Here is a 14,781-nt window from a genome sequence, read left to right as displayed (position 1 = left end):
GTGTGGTACTCTGCTATGATTTAGCAGCAGTCCTTTATTTCTTTTGCATATTATTTTAGTAGAACAGGAGTACGTTCATATACTGACTGCTCCAGTCTGCTGGCAAACATTAGCATTCAGGCTTACATTTTTGACAAATGTGCAGACAGGAATAGCATGAATAGGCATCTTAAATATTAACAACCTAAGCATCTGTTGTGAAACAAATTTAATATATTTACTCTGTTTTTCTCACATTGTTAGAAAAGGTTATAATAAGTGCATAATTTCAACTTTAGTTAGCAGAAGTAACTGGCTGTATCTTTCACTACCTCTCCAAGTGTTTAACACAATCAGCAGACATAAATACTGTAATTAACTTGGTTAGGCACATTATTAAATACACTTTAAACGATGTGAATAGTATATAAAATGTAACAGTAGCGAAATATGTATCCTATTTGTGTACATTTTAAATGACTATGCATTTTATAAATATACCAGGCATGTTTATTCTTCATCTCCATTTGACACTTATTACTTTATATTTTTCCTAATGGAAACAATATTTTAAATGTAGAGTTGTTCAGTCATATGTAATACATAATATGTAAACAGTAGCTATAAAATACAAAGCATTGTTAAATTTGAGCATGGCTACATTGTAACAAGATTATACAGGAGAAATAAAAATCCCTGCTCAATTTTGTATTCCTTTCTGAATAATGAATACACATGATGGATGAGAAAAGAACAGATAGGGATTTCCCTCCTGAAGTACTAGTGCCTTAAAATGTGTGGGGGGAGGGGGCAGGGGGCAGAGGGGGACAAGGGGGAGAAGCAGGGGAAAGATCAGCAGAGAAAGCAGACTTAAAGAACTTCCAAAAGTCTGAATAGTTATTTCCAGAATCAATGCATTCTTCATTTTCCCACAAGCTGAAATATGTAATAAATAATAGTTCTTTGTATGTAAAAGTATTCCAAAGGAATGCCTTTTGTTCAGTTGTTGTAATAAATTAATATATTCTTTGGTTGATAATCTACAAAAGTAGTTCTTTTGTCTCACAGCATCTTAAATGAGAACAGCAACAAAATGAATGTTGGTTTATTTCTGCACAGAAGTCTGCTGCCAGCTATAGGAACCTGCGATTGAATAAGATGATGTGCTGAGTGATGGTTCAGCAAGTCTGCATTAAATTAGCAAAAAGGGAAATATCTGGGGGAGATCTTCAGTGATTTTTGTTCGTGTGATAGGTTGAGGATCCTAAATTAGGCCTAAAAGGTCAGGTGACAAGCACCTGTTCCTCATTATTGTTAAAACCTTTTGGTTACAAACACTGTTAAGCTAAACACAACATGGATATACAGCAGGAACTCTGTACAGCACTCTGGTGGTTTTTCATCCGCTCTGGAAATTTCCAAAAGGGCCATACACAGACATGCCCTTCACACAAACACCTCTTCTTCTAAGACGTGTTGTCTCGGATGACTCTTGTATCATTTTCATGCTTGAGACTGATGGAGTATGTAAATGCATGTGACTGACTCTGCCTGAGCCTGTTGTAGTCAAGTGCAGATCTAGTCAAAATATTATTTTTTCAACCCCCTCTTATTCCTTTACAGTCCACTGATTAATGATCAGAGTTTGCTCAGGTTTTAAATAGAAACCTCCCCAAATTGCCTTTTATGCTTTTTAGATAAGGTGAGTTCCCACTGTAAATGATGCCAGGAAATATTTTGCTTGGTGCTTGTACAGAACAGGAGTTGCTCCATGCTGACAGAGCTTTGTGGTGTATGGAGAAGAAGAAAAGCGCATTTGACATGAGTGCTGTTTGGGTGGGCATCATCCCTTGCTCTCCAAACTTGCCACTTCTCTCAAGGGAGTTCAGTAGTATTTTGATTAGAATTAAGGCATGTGATTGGATTTTTATGAATGGTTTGCCATTAGATATTTCAGAGAGCAGAATAAGCATCCATAGTGAACAGACCTCAGTAGCACAAGGTTGCAAAGTATAAAAGGTGCCAGTTGCTTTTAATTATCAAAGGAGGAGGATTTTGAGTAAATTCGGTAACCGTGATGATTAAATTCTCTATTTAAATATGCTCTTTGTCTTTTTTTGGTTTGGTGTAGTTTCTGCTTATTAAGTAGTCATTTTTAGCATTTGTGATCAGATTACAGAACCGTCATCCCTCTTGCTTTTCCAGTTGATTTGGTTTGCAAACTCCAAAACTCTGGGATGCTTTTAACAAATTGGTTTACATTTTGACAGAACAGAGTTAAGTTAATTAATAGATCAGGCACGGAAAAGCCTCCATGTAGGGTGTATTTTCTGGTAAAATGAAAGTTATGTTTCAGCACGATGAGCATCAGGCTTCAGTAATCTGTTCCTCGTGTGGAATGAACACTTCCTACTTCGAGCTAGCAGGCACCTACTGTTTATTTACGCTGCATTAAACTGACAGCTCAGCAATCAGAGGAAAAATATTACTTACCTTCCTGAAGTAAATACCAGTTTATAGGTTAGTGCACGTATTTATATTCCTGTCACCACTAAATAATGGCCCTGTCTCCACTTTAATATCTACCTGTACTCTAATCCAGGGCTTTAGACTCTTCCTGGTTGGGGGTAGGGGTCGAGAAGAGTTTTCTTATCATTTCCCAGTGGCTAAACTTTAAAAAAAAAAAGAGTTATTTCATCTTCTCATTTCTGTCCTGCAAGAATCAGTTGAAACAGATATTATACATGTTTACTTTACATACCTCAACTGTTACATCCAAATCCCAAAAGAATCCGCATGCCACTTAAAATAGTCATCTTAGAGCAACCTCAGGACAAATATGTTCAAACACATTCAAGTGTATGTTTGCTAAATTAAACTCTCTACAAAGTTCCAAAGAGATAACTTCAACTGTTTGATTACTTAGATAATAGCTTTGATAAAATGTCTTCTCTCCCAAGCCTTAGATGGAATGCTTCAGTTTTTAATGGAGATCTGCAAATATGAATATAAAGTGAGACACACTGATGGATGGATGGATTGGTACAGTTAACTTTCCTCTGAAAATATTCTTGCCTCCTTCATCTTTTTGTTTAAGCAGCCAACCTTGGATTTCAACTTTTTTACAATACTAAATTCAGGGATCTTTTCTTTTAAATTGGAAGCCCATTCTCTATGGAGACCCCTGGAAACATCAAAATACAGTTAAAGTTGAGCTCCAAAACTTGTAATTAATTTGAGAAAATGCTTGTTATCTAGGACATTCTGTAAGTAGCTCTAACACTCAGCCTGTCCACCCAGTTGTCAGCCTCTAATCACATACTCCATTGACATCAGAGCAGAATGTGGTCTTAATGCAGCATATAAATCAAATCTGTTACACAAGGTTCTTCTCCTTCCCTCCCAAAGAAAAAGTGTCTTCTATGGTAATTTATATATCGTTCCTAAGTGCTATTCTCAATGGTAAGTCTATTTCAACTTGATGTCTTCATAGAGTGTGATCAACACATTAACACACATTATTTAGTACTTTTGAACTTATGCCAATGGTACCTTTTGCTGTTTATTTTTTAAAGTCTTTTTTAAGATCAGATATTTCATTTCAGAGTAAATAGATACAGATTGTGTGTATATATATTCAGGGTGAGATTTAGTAGCTTAGCGTTTCTCCAGCATATTGGCCTATTTTTATGCTTTGAAGTTATTCTGTATCTCTTCCACAGTTGTTGCTGTCTGAAGGTTCGTAAATAGAAATTCTCATCACCTCTTTCAATGGACTTTCAAGGATGTAATTTGGTTTATGTGGCAATCCCAGCTTAGTTATGAGACATGAAAATCAGTTAACCAGTATCCCAGCATTTATGTGCCTAGATTTGGCTGACATTTATTCAGTCCAGTTATTTGATATTTGGTAGTGAAGTGTCTTGTAATCAAACATTAAGAGTTGGTTCAGTTTTCCAGTGGAGAAACGGTCTTGCTGGATAAAACCTTTAACTGTGCAGTATTTTATTGCACTAATCACTCATTTGAGAGCCCGTTTATCGTGACATGAATTTTTGCTGCACCTCAGGGGTGCAGGTCCCCCAAATGAAGCTGAGATGCTTGCAGAAGGAGCAGATGGCAGGCTGCACCTGGCCCTGCCTCTGTTAGGGTGCTGTGGACCTGCTGCAACACCCCCCACCCCTGCCCCCCGCACCTCCCGCCGACCTCTTCTCCCAGGTGTGCAGGAAATGGAGGGCGTTGTACCCGGTGAAGTGGGTGGACTCTACCCAGAGCTATGACCTGATTTGTGACGTACCCTCAGAACTGCAGTAATGGTCCAGCTGCTTTGCAGGCAACTGGTATCCACCTCATTTGGGGATGCTTCTGCCTTGCTAGCAGTGCCAGAGACAACTTCGTCATTGTCACCTCGTCAAAGACTCCTTCTTGAGAGCTCTCCTGGAGGGCTAGATTCGGAGAGCAGCCTCTGGTATTTGGAGGGTAAGTGCCAGAAAAGTTCCTATTAGTTCCATGTGGGGACTCAGGGGCTCCAGCCCCCGGGAGAGACCGGGACTGAGTGTCCAGGGGAGGTCTCCATGTCTGGATGTTGCTATTTCTTGGTGAGAGGTGATTTGGAACCAGAGAGCAGCAGAAATTCTGCAGCGTGCGTGCTACTCTGGGTGGTGAGAGGTGGTGGAGAGCTCCCAGGAGAAATTACTACATCTTCCTTTCTTGAGATATTTAAAGAAAAGGTACTCAGTAATCTGTGAGAGGGGCAACTCTCTAGATGCAGTTTTCCAGGAAGCTGGGCAGAGTAGGGTGGATTGCTAGAGGTTCTTTTCTAGTCTTACTCAATGGTTTCTGATATGCCGTTAAGAGCCTGCAAACGATAATTTGGCCTTTTAACGTTTACAGTGTTAAGGACTTTAAGGTAAAAGAGGTTGTCTGATATAAATATTTTATTGTAATAATTATTATAAATAAAATACAACCTAGTATATGCAGATATCTTTTGAAATAGAGACAGTCCTGAATATGGTGTCTCCATAATTAGCTGTTTGATGTTGAATGCAATTGAGTTTTCCTGATCCAGTGAACCAGACAATGGAAATCATTGGGGATTAACAGCAGGGCTATGTAATGATTCTTGATATAGCAAACCTTTCTTTCCTTGTTCACTGATAAAAATATTTTATCAGTAAATAAAGCACTCAATTCAAATGCTTACAATTTTAAATTTTAAAAGGACATCCAGAATTGATGAAATAATCCAAGTGTTTCTCATTGTATTTTCGCCAACTGAAATGATACCTAGACGTTCTTTCTAATAGATTTCTCCAGACTGTGAGAGGAATAATATTTTAATAACTATGCTTTAAGTTTCTTTTTCTTAGAGGTGGGCTTGCTTTGGGGTGGTGTAAGAAGACTCAAAACCAATTTAGAACATTATCTTATAAGTTTAAAAATGACAGCCTTACTTTGCAAGGAGTCATTGTATTTTAATAATACTGTACACTTATTAGTGTTATTGGAGCAGTAGACAGTTAATTACAGCCTTTTCTGAGACATGTTAACTGTATATTAACAGTCATGTTAAAAAAGAATGATGTATACTGTTACATACAAGCTGCTGCTTGCTAGACTCTTTTCAAAATAGTCTTTCAGAATGTATGGAGTCAGATTTTGGGTCCACAATTATCAGAATGTTTTCGAATAAAGTAACTTAATTTTAAACTTTTCACTGGGATGTAAGAGTTTTAATTTTCTTTTTTCCCCTTTCTCTATATTAGCATTGACTTGAGCACTTCTGCTAGTAGGTTCAGAAATCAGTGTCCCTCAGCAGTTTAGCCTTCCCACACTGTAGTTTGAGATGCCTACATTTTTGTTCTGTGATGACTTTGGCCAATATAAGCCATTCAAAGCTTATTGAGTTGATTCTCTTTACGGCATCTTTTTAGTCACTATTTCTTGAGCCAGGCTGTGCTGTCTTACAGTTCTGTAAAGCATGATATGTAGGATACATGAGAGCAGTTGATCACAGCAGTGGTTCTAAGACTATTTTGTTTTCCAGATCTAAAGCCTGGGTTTTTGCCTTGGCTTCTGGCATGGCAAACAATGGGTGACTGCTACTAGTGAGGCTGAAAGCTGGACTGAGCCTGCCTTAGACATCTCTCAGACTGGTGGACTCTTTGAACTCTCAGCTAATCTGGATATGTTGACCTTGTAACCTTGTAATACAGCGCTTAAAAATGTACTGAGTTTCCCACTTTATGAATTTTTAGGTGCTGCTGCCTCTATTCCAACAAGTTATTCAACTACAAAAAAAAAAAATCAGTGTAAGGTACATGTCTGTGTTACAGAAAATAGTAACTTCACATTCTGTTTTGCATAGAGAGCACTCATTAAAGATCTGCTAAATTAATAACAGAATAGTGCGTTTAGCTTGTGCTGATATGGTTTAGTGGGAAAAGGCTTCTGTCTCCAGTCTTCTCTTTTCACTGGGGTTGTCTGCACACTTCATCTGCACATGTGCCAGTGTTCTGGATAACTGAGTGGTTTTCTCCTCTCTCTGCTGTGCCCTTTTTGCACAGTAGAGCCAGGGTCTGTTTCCTCCTCTTCGACCTTGAGGATGGGCCAGGGTCTCTGTCAAGGCTTTTGGTCCTTTGGTGTGGGGTGGTGCTCACAACCTGCTCTGTCGTCCCTGGAGTCAGGCTACCAGGTGAAGGTCCTTCTGATCTTCTGGGGCCAAAAATCCTGTGTGCGCAGCAGCCCACGTCTGACTGGCCTCTATTCTTTCCTACGACGGTGATGTTTTCCAGGACCTCTCTGGATGCATATCAGCCATGATTAATTGCATAACAGATATTTTTCTATCCACTTATATATAAAATGGATTTTTATATCCATTGTGTAACACTGTTTTGAGATTTAGGGTATTTATGTTAAAGATGATTTCCTTCTCTTCCTTAAAATTAATGCTCGCATTGCGGTGGGGTTGGGTTAGGTGCATCTGAAACATTCTGAAAAGTTGCCAGCCTTCTAAGAAAGTTATCTTTAAAGAAAAAAGACACTTCCTCTTTAAATTTATTTCCACATGTGAGGCTCTTTGCAAGACAGTGCTGTTTAGTTACACAAAGAAAAGTCTTCCTGAAGCAGCAGACTGCTGTGTGACCCAGTCCATTGTCATGCACATTCTGTCTCTTTAAAAACAGTCTCCTCTATTTGCCCTATTAATTGTTGATATGTTGCCATCCACGAGACAAAAATTAGAGCTGTAATTAAATAATCATGTGATGCTCCTTAGTGCCAGTGAGAGCAAACTCATTTTTCCAGGCCCTGATGGTCACTGATGATTGTATTACCACTGGCTTGCTTTATTTTTTTAATGATTCTCTATCTGTAGATTACCCAACTACTGTCCTTCTTTGCAAAACTAGAGAAAACAGAGAACATTCAGCCAGTTAATTGGCTGGAGGTCCTCAGGGATGTAAGGTAGACATACCTTTTCTGCTTTTGTTCACCTGGTAGCTTCTTTGGGGAGGCTACATCAGTGGTGTGGTTGCCTGCCATTTAATTTACACTGGTGTTTTGGCTGGGATGGAGGCATATGGGGAATGCCAGGAGAATTACAAAAGGAGCCGGGTATTAAAATTCAGAAATGATTAAAATTGAAATAAAAGGATGCTGCTTCTTTGCCAGTACTCTGGCAGTCATAATGACACATAGAGATTAGTTTCCACCTTCATCTTTTCCTTCTTTTTCATTTCCTCTTGTTTATTGTTGACACATTTTCCTTCTGTCTGTCTCCCGTCTCTGTATCTCTTTGCACAGTTATGCATTCCTAGTTCTCCCTCTTTCCTTAAGCATGGAGAAGCCTACTTAACCTTATTATAACAATAACAGAATAGGTTATTAATATTTAATATGCACATGATTAAAATTTCTCTCCCTTAAACATAGGTCAGCTGTATTATTATTAACCAGCATGTAATTTTTCATTTAAAATATTCTTATTCTGCCCTTGCTGTTTCTGAAATGTAGTCTACTTTGCTAGTGATTTAATACATAATGTTTAGAAAACTGTGGTCGGCTAGTGAGAGAAGAACTTACCAGTCATGGATAATCAATTATGCATGAATTTGGATGTAACAGATGGAATCTGTGAGTTAAAGTTTCCCTTTGCCTTAGTGGTTTTTTTTTTTATTTTGTTTGTTTGACACCTGTCTCATATAGAGATAAACATCTAATGTAGCATGTGAGAAATTCCCTCATATCTTTGTATTCTCTTTAAAATGAACCTGATTTTTTTTTAACTTAAATTTAAGGGCAGAGACTTTCTGTGATCTTAAAGATGATCAGATTCTTTTCCATCACTTCGTGGATACAGAACCGGGTCCCGTTTGGCTCACGAAGGGTGACTCTTACAGTTGGCAGAGGAAGGACCACCACCTGGATCTAAGGCTTCTGCTGTTCTCCACTTCTTTTCCCACTATGTCATTGATTCTTTTCTGTAGGAGTTGCTTACTGATAGAGAGCACTATCACACTAACTCTGGGTTTTAAAGAATTTCTGATGGAAACTGTGGTTGACTAGTTTTAACTGATGTAACATTCTCTTGTATGACGTGTGGATTGTATCTGTGAGTGTGTATACCATGCTATGCTAGATGTGTATTATATATACATTTATTCACACTAGGTTGTTGGTCCAACATTTGGATTTTCCAAATCTATTGAAAATACCCCAAGATGTGGTTTATATCCAAAACTACAGCATATGCCAGTTACAAAGATGCCTTTACACTAGCTTGTGGTGTTATAAATTCTTAGAGACAAAACCCCTTTGTGTAGAGTGAACTAAAAAGTTATTTTGGAGAGTCTTGTTACCTCCACAGAGAGATAAGTTTGATTTTCATTAAATATGATATGAATGTGTAGTAGATTTTCAGCTGCAGAAGTGATAGAACTGTGGGGTATTGTCCGTCTGTACAGCAGTTACAGCCTCAAAACAGCTACAAGCTGGTCCCCGTCAAAAATGTTCATAAATGTGCTGTTTGTTTCTCTCCCAAGTGTATTTATATATAGATTTAAAAAATACAAATGAAAATAGTCTTTACAGAATAAATAAAAATAAATGATTAAAAAAATAGCCTGAAGGCCCACTACTTCTGTTTTTAAAGTTATACTGCAGCATTATTTATCAACTTTTTGCTTCTTATCAGCTGGAAATTTGCATGTGTATTTATAGTCCCTGTTAGTTATCCAATGAATTAAATTCCACAATAAACACACTAATAAAGAAAGCTGCACCTGCAAAATAGGTAACTGTATATCCTTTAGCTACAGTTATGCTGTAAAACTATTTTTTAGTATTTTATTTAGACTTTAAATTATTTTCTTTTATTATTTTATTTCAGACCAATAAATATGTAATCTTAATTTGGCTCTACTATGTAATCATATTCCTTAGTCATGCATCAGAAAAATACATATATGCAGGAATGAACTTCAGGGAGATACAATTTAGATACGAGTTTCCAATACATTAAAAAAAAAACTGCATCATTAATATAAAAGTCCCTAATATAAAATCAGTGAGAACAGATGATAGGAAACAGTATCAGGCAAAACACTATAAAAAATATATCATTACAGATTACTGCATACAAAAATAAATAATTATAATTACTATCACAAAAAGTGACTGATAAAAATAAATTTGAAAGCCTTTTGAGCTTATTACTAAAACTGCATTCTCTTATTAATAAGTGCAACCTAAAATATCTACATGGAGAGTTTATAGATTATTACATCGAGTACCTACATGGAGTTGTCACGGCTCTGTGACTGGACTGCAGTGTCAGTGTCCTGCAGACGCCACCTGGGGACTGTCTGCTGTCTCAGGAGTGTAGTTAATTTTTACTCACTTGAAAAATATCCAGATAGAATGTTTGGATATTTGAATGTTGGATATTTGGAAGGCCTGGTTTTTGTCCCTCCTTTCTCTTCTTTTGCTAAGATACAAGAATATAGAAGAACATCTGAAAAGAGAAACATTTTCTTGCATCAGAGGACCATCAAATTACCTACTTTGGGTGGGATGTTGGGTCTCTGATTACCAACCCATGTTAATTATCCTTGGGCCAGGTAATCATCGTCTGAATGAATTACCCAGCGGAGACTGGGCCGCGGCTGTTGGCAGGTAAGGGCAAAGCAGTGGAAGGTCGGAGGCAGTTGCCAGTGTGTTGCAGCTTATTGTTTTGTGCATAGCGTGATGTTTTCATGATAATATACATCTGCCAGTCTTAGGAATAGAGGATTGTTTTCCTTTAGTTTTGTTGTTTTCAAATGTTTAAATTGGGGTAAAAGATAGGTACCATACCTCGTGCCATTTGGACAGTGTGTGAGTGGACAGTTCAGTGCCTTGATCACAGTCACACTATCGTGTGCCCAGCGCCGCTGTCTCTTCCAGGTCTTCGCCGTCATCCCAAAGAGAATGTGCTTTAGTTTTGAATTAAACTCCTCCTCTGCTCCAGTGAGCTTCCGGCACTATAGAGGTATTTAAGCACTGCCCAGGTGCGCTGCACTTGTTTCCCCCAATGAATGGGCTTCTTTCCCCCAGTGATGGCCCTTGTCCACTGCTTGTGGTGCTGGGCACGGTGGTGCAGAATCTGATCCTGCCCTTGGTTGATCCTTTTCCCAAAAACAATCTGGACCAGCATCCAGGCCTGTTGCAACCTCAAACTGTTTTTCCCTCAGGTAAGCTGGGAAAGATCAGAATAGCACTGACATCACCAAGGAGACTTGGCTGGTCTGTCTTGACGGAAGGTTGGTTGAGAATGGTTTCTGTTCGACTTCGCTGGAATTAAAATCCCATGGGCTTCCTGGGGGCGCCGCACAGCAGTGAGGAGCCCTGCACCGGCTCCTGGGCACTTCAGTCCTGCTCAAGTGCCATGACTAGGGCCAGAAAGGAGTTGAACGGTTTGAGCTGTTTCAAAGGGAATCCCACTCAAGGTTGAAATTTTCTGGGAGAAAGAGCCTGCTCAAATATGTTGGGGGGGAAAAAAAATAAAAAGAATTAGAGAAAACCAGGATGGTTCTGGCTCCAGTAAATAATAGACTGGTTTTGGAACTTAACTTCCATGTGTAATTTTGTGGTTAGTCTCTTATGTCTGTGATGATAAATCATACACTCGCACAGGATTTCTGGCACCCCTGTAAATCTCAAGCCAGTACCCAAATGCTAATTTATCATGGTTCCTCAAACAGCAGACTTTTATTCACCAAATCAATGATCTAATAGCTTGCTCCCTACCTTTTTTTTTTTTTTTTAATTTGAAACAAGTAGCTTGCCTGCACATAAATTTCTTAACTTTGGGGTGAGCTCTGATTCTTAAAAGAGCCTTAACTTTTCCAAGTGACTCCAGGATCTCCATACTCTTGGAAGATGTCCTAACAGGTATATTTAATTTCTTGTCTCTAACACATTACCTACTCCAATGGATGCTACACCTGGCTGTATGCTGGAATCAGCTTGCAAACTCTCAAACGCTGGCTCCAACCCTTGGCAATGGGTGCAGCCTGGGTATCTGGACTGTTGACATACCAAGCGATATTAACATGCAGCAGATTTGAGGAGCCACTGAACTAACTTCTGATCTTATCCTTGGCTTTACTGCCTAGGAGTGCAAGAATCTAAGATTTTTACCAGCACTCATTCACCAAAACAGTTCTTGGCTTCCTTTCCCTGTTAATTGCCGGCACTGTGAGAGACTCCTGGAATACAGACAGGAGTCCAGCCTCAAGATGTTGACAGATGTGCAGTTGGGAAGGGCAGGCATGCAAATATGAAATGCTGCGCTTGGAGGACAGAGTTGGGATGGGGCATCGAGGAGGAAGTGGCTAATAGATGGAGGAAGCTTTGGAAAGAAAAGGTGCAATCAGGCCACATATCAAAGAATGTGGCAGAAGAGGGGTTCCCAAGAGAGAAGAGAGAGGCCCTGCTCTCCAGAAGCAATGGGGGAAGAAGACAGTCTGAACCTCGTCACGCATTTGGTGGTGATAGCTACTGATACACAGGCTAATACGGAGGTATGCGGGCGTCTCAACAGCATCGCTACTGGAACCCGAGCCCTACTCAGTTTTGGAGTTGGGTCTAGGCAGAGAGAACCAATTTTGATGGGGTTTTTTCCACTGTCCATGTCAATGTTGTGGGCCATACTGATATCTGGAAGGAAGATATAAAATTTTGTCCAGTAAATTCTTGCTTTAAAAAGAGGTAATATTTCTCTTCACTCCACCTCACTTCCACAGTCTCGAAAAGGAACGGTCATTGCAATTAGCGATAGAATTTGGTTGCAAGTGACACCGAGTTTTTGGCTCTCATTTATTTATTCAGAATGTAAACATTGCAGATATTTCAAAGTCCCAGGTATCTCACCAGGTTCTAGAAGCCAACTCTTAATGGCCGTTCATTTACCTCAGCGCCCTCTCCTCAAACTAGCTTAAACATCAGCCTTTCTTTGCTTCACTTTAATAGTGACCTTTGTCAATTAAAACCATAACCCAAATTACCAGTGGGTATTTACATTCACCTTAAAGTAATTAGGAAACAACTTTTGATCGCTATCAGTCCGGCTATAACCGAAACCCCACATATTGGGGAAAAAACAAAAGCCGAAAACCTTAGGCCCATGTTTAGCGTTTATTATTCCTCCTTTCTCTCTCCTGAAACATATTCAAGCCGTTTGCTTTGATTCTCTGCAGCACACCATTATTTGTCGGTATTTGGATGCCCTCCCGGTTTGAGTAGATACCTACATTAAAGCTTCCAAAAAAGCCATTTCTAGTGGCAACTCTGCTTTTTTAACGTGGGGGTGGGAGAGGGTGTGGAACAATTCTGTGGTTTTCAGCTTCACCTGCGAGCTGTTGAAATGTTCATGGAAAGCAGCCTTTGGGGGTAAATGCATGTTATTCCAAACGTACTCTGAGACCCTTTTACATACAGATGTGTCTAGAAAGCTGTCTTAGATTTCTGTGCAGCACTGCCCATGTCTCGTTCCACGCAGCTTCACAGATCCACGGGCCCATTCTAAAGTGGAAAAGGACTTCAATTTGGACTTCATTGGGATGTCTGGAAGTTGTCCAGCACCTCTAAGACTCCTCCAGGCAAGGTCCTGGATTTACTGAGTCTTCTGTTGTAGAAGTTCTCTAGGTTCGTGCTGCCTGATGGAACTTTCTGCAATGGTGGAAGGGTTCTTTAACCCACACTGTCTCATACGATAGCCATTCATCACATGCGGCTATTGAACACTTGATGTGTGACTGAGGAACTAAACTGTAAATGTTATTTAATTCCAGTGAATTCACATTTCAACGATACAGCCGCTTTCCCCACTGTTAACTCCACCTCACTTCCACAGTCTCTAAGAGGAACGGTCATTCCAATTAGCCATAGCATTTGGTTGCATGTGACACTGAGCCTTTGGCTCTCATTTATTTGTTCAGAATGTAAACATTGCAGGGATGCGGTATGAATCCCTGGTCATAGGGCAGTGAGCAAGACACAGTCTCTGTGCTCATAGGGATGACAGTCTAGCATGGGACAGGGAGGCCTGGCGTGCTGCAGTCCACAGGGTCGCAAAGACTGAACTGGACTGATGGAAGGTATTTATTAAGCCAGTGATCATCCAGCTTGTTCACTGGTGATAACTGCGACAAAGGAGAAGTACCGGAGGCTATGAGAGTATAAACCGGGGACCAGGCCTTCCTGCGTGATTCACCTGAAAGTTTAATCCGAGTCCTGTTGATTCACTAAAGGAGAAAGGCGTGAGGTGGCTTCCCTCCCCAGGTTCAAGGCCGGGTCAGGCTGGCTGCAGGGCCTGGGACTCTGGAGCAGGGCAGTCCCCCTGCGCCTGCCGTGACCTCCAGAGGCGCAGGGTCCCTCTGGCTCAGCTGCACACGCTCACATGCAGACTCCTGCACTCGATCGCACAGATCCCCTCTCAAGCTATGCAGTTGTGATGATGTCAGTCACAGATAAGACGTGAGAAGGAGGGTGTGAATGTTTACAGGATATTGCATTTCCTCTCCAATGTATGTTTTGACAAAGTTGTTTGGGCTCCAGCCCCAGATTTTTTTTTTTTTTTTTTAATCCCCCCTTCTCGGCTCTTACAAATTTGTATCTGGTCCATTCAAGAAACGATGTGGAAATCAGTCCTGACATCCCAGACAGACAAAACGAGACACATGACGGCAGAACATATGGCTCAAAGAGGCATCCTTATATGGCCAACACAGACCGTATTCCCAGAAATTCATATATGGGAAACGCCACCTGCAGCTAAAGCCAAAAACAAAGAGTCGACACGACAAAAAGAGCAATATGCCACGTGAAATGTGCTGCTCTAAGATGTGGAGAGATAGCCAACAGTATTTGAATTTAAAAAGATGAAAAAAAAAAAAAAACCTACCATGTCCTTAGAAAGTGCTATGGTAGTAAACATTGCTTTGCTAACATAGTCACTGGCGGAGTTGCCGTGTCTTAAAAGCGTTCAAATTCTAAATGCTTTCTCTGTTTATTACAAATGTATGTGCTATTCAGAACTCTGAATGTGTTTTAATGCTTCCGGATATCTGCCAGCATATTTATCTTGATATGGGGCCCCCTGAAGCATGCAGTAGTCCTTTTGTTATTGTTTTTTAAAAATCTTGTATCTCTGTTACAATATTTTATCTCTGCTACCTTTGCGTGGCCAGACTGACTTCCTTCTCCTGTGATAAAAAATTGATGCACTGTTTTAACTGTACACCCACATGTTTAATA

At 39.9% G+C, this 14,781-nt stretch overlaps 1 protein-coding gene across 2 annotated transcripts in view; it reads left to right on the top strand.

Annotated features, from left to right (window-relative positions):
- Positions 1 to 14,781, top strand: part of SATB1 (SATB homeobox 1) — a 99,698-nt gene that overhangs the window by 1,723 nt on the left and 83,194 nt on the right. The window contains exon 1 of one of the 2 annotated variants that reach the window (XM_070797257.1): positions 4,246 to 4,458. The exons of the other annotated variant lie outside the window; for it this stretch is intronic. The gene's annotated coding sequence lies outside the window, so the exon portion shown is untranslated. Of the gene's footprint in view, positions 1 to 4,245; positions 4,459 to 14,781 lie in introns of those variants that run through there. 2 annotated transcript variants of the gene reach the window in all.

The sequence above is a fragment of the Bos indicus genome, chromosome 1 (genome assembly GCF_029378745.1).
Source record: "Bos indicus isolate NIAB-ARS_2022 breed Sahiwal x Tharparkar chromosome 1, NIAB-ARS_B.indTharparkar_mat_pri_1.0, whole genome shotgun sequence".
Taxonomy (NCBI): Eukaryota; Metazoa; Chordata; class Mammalia; order Artiodactyla; family Bovidae; genus Bos; species Bos indicus.
The sequence above is the reverse complement of the archived record's forward strand: the minus strand, read 5'-3'. Positions and strand labels throughout refer to the sequence as shown.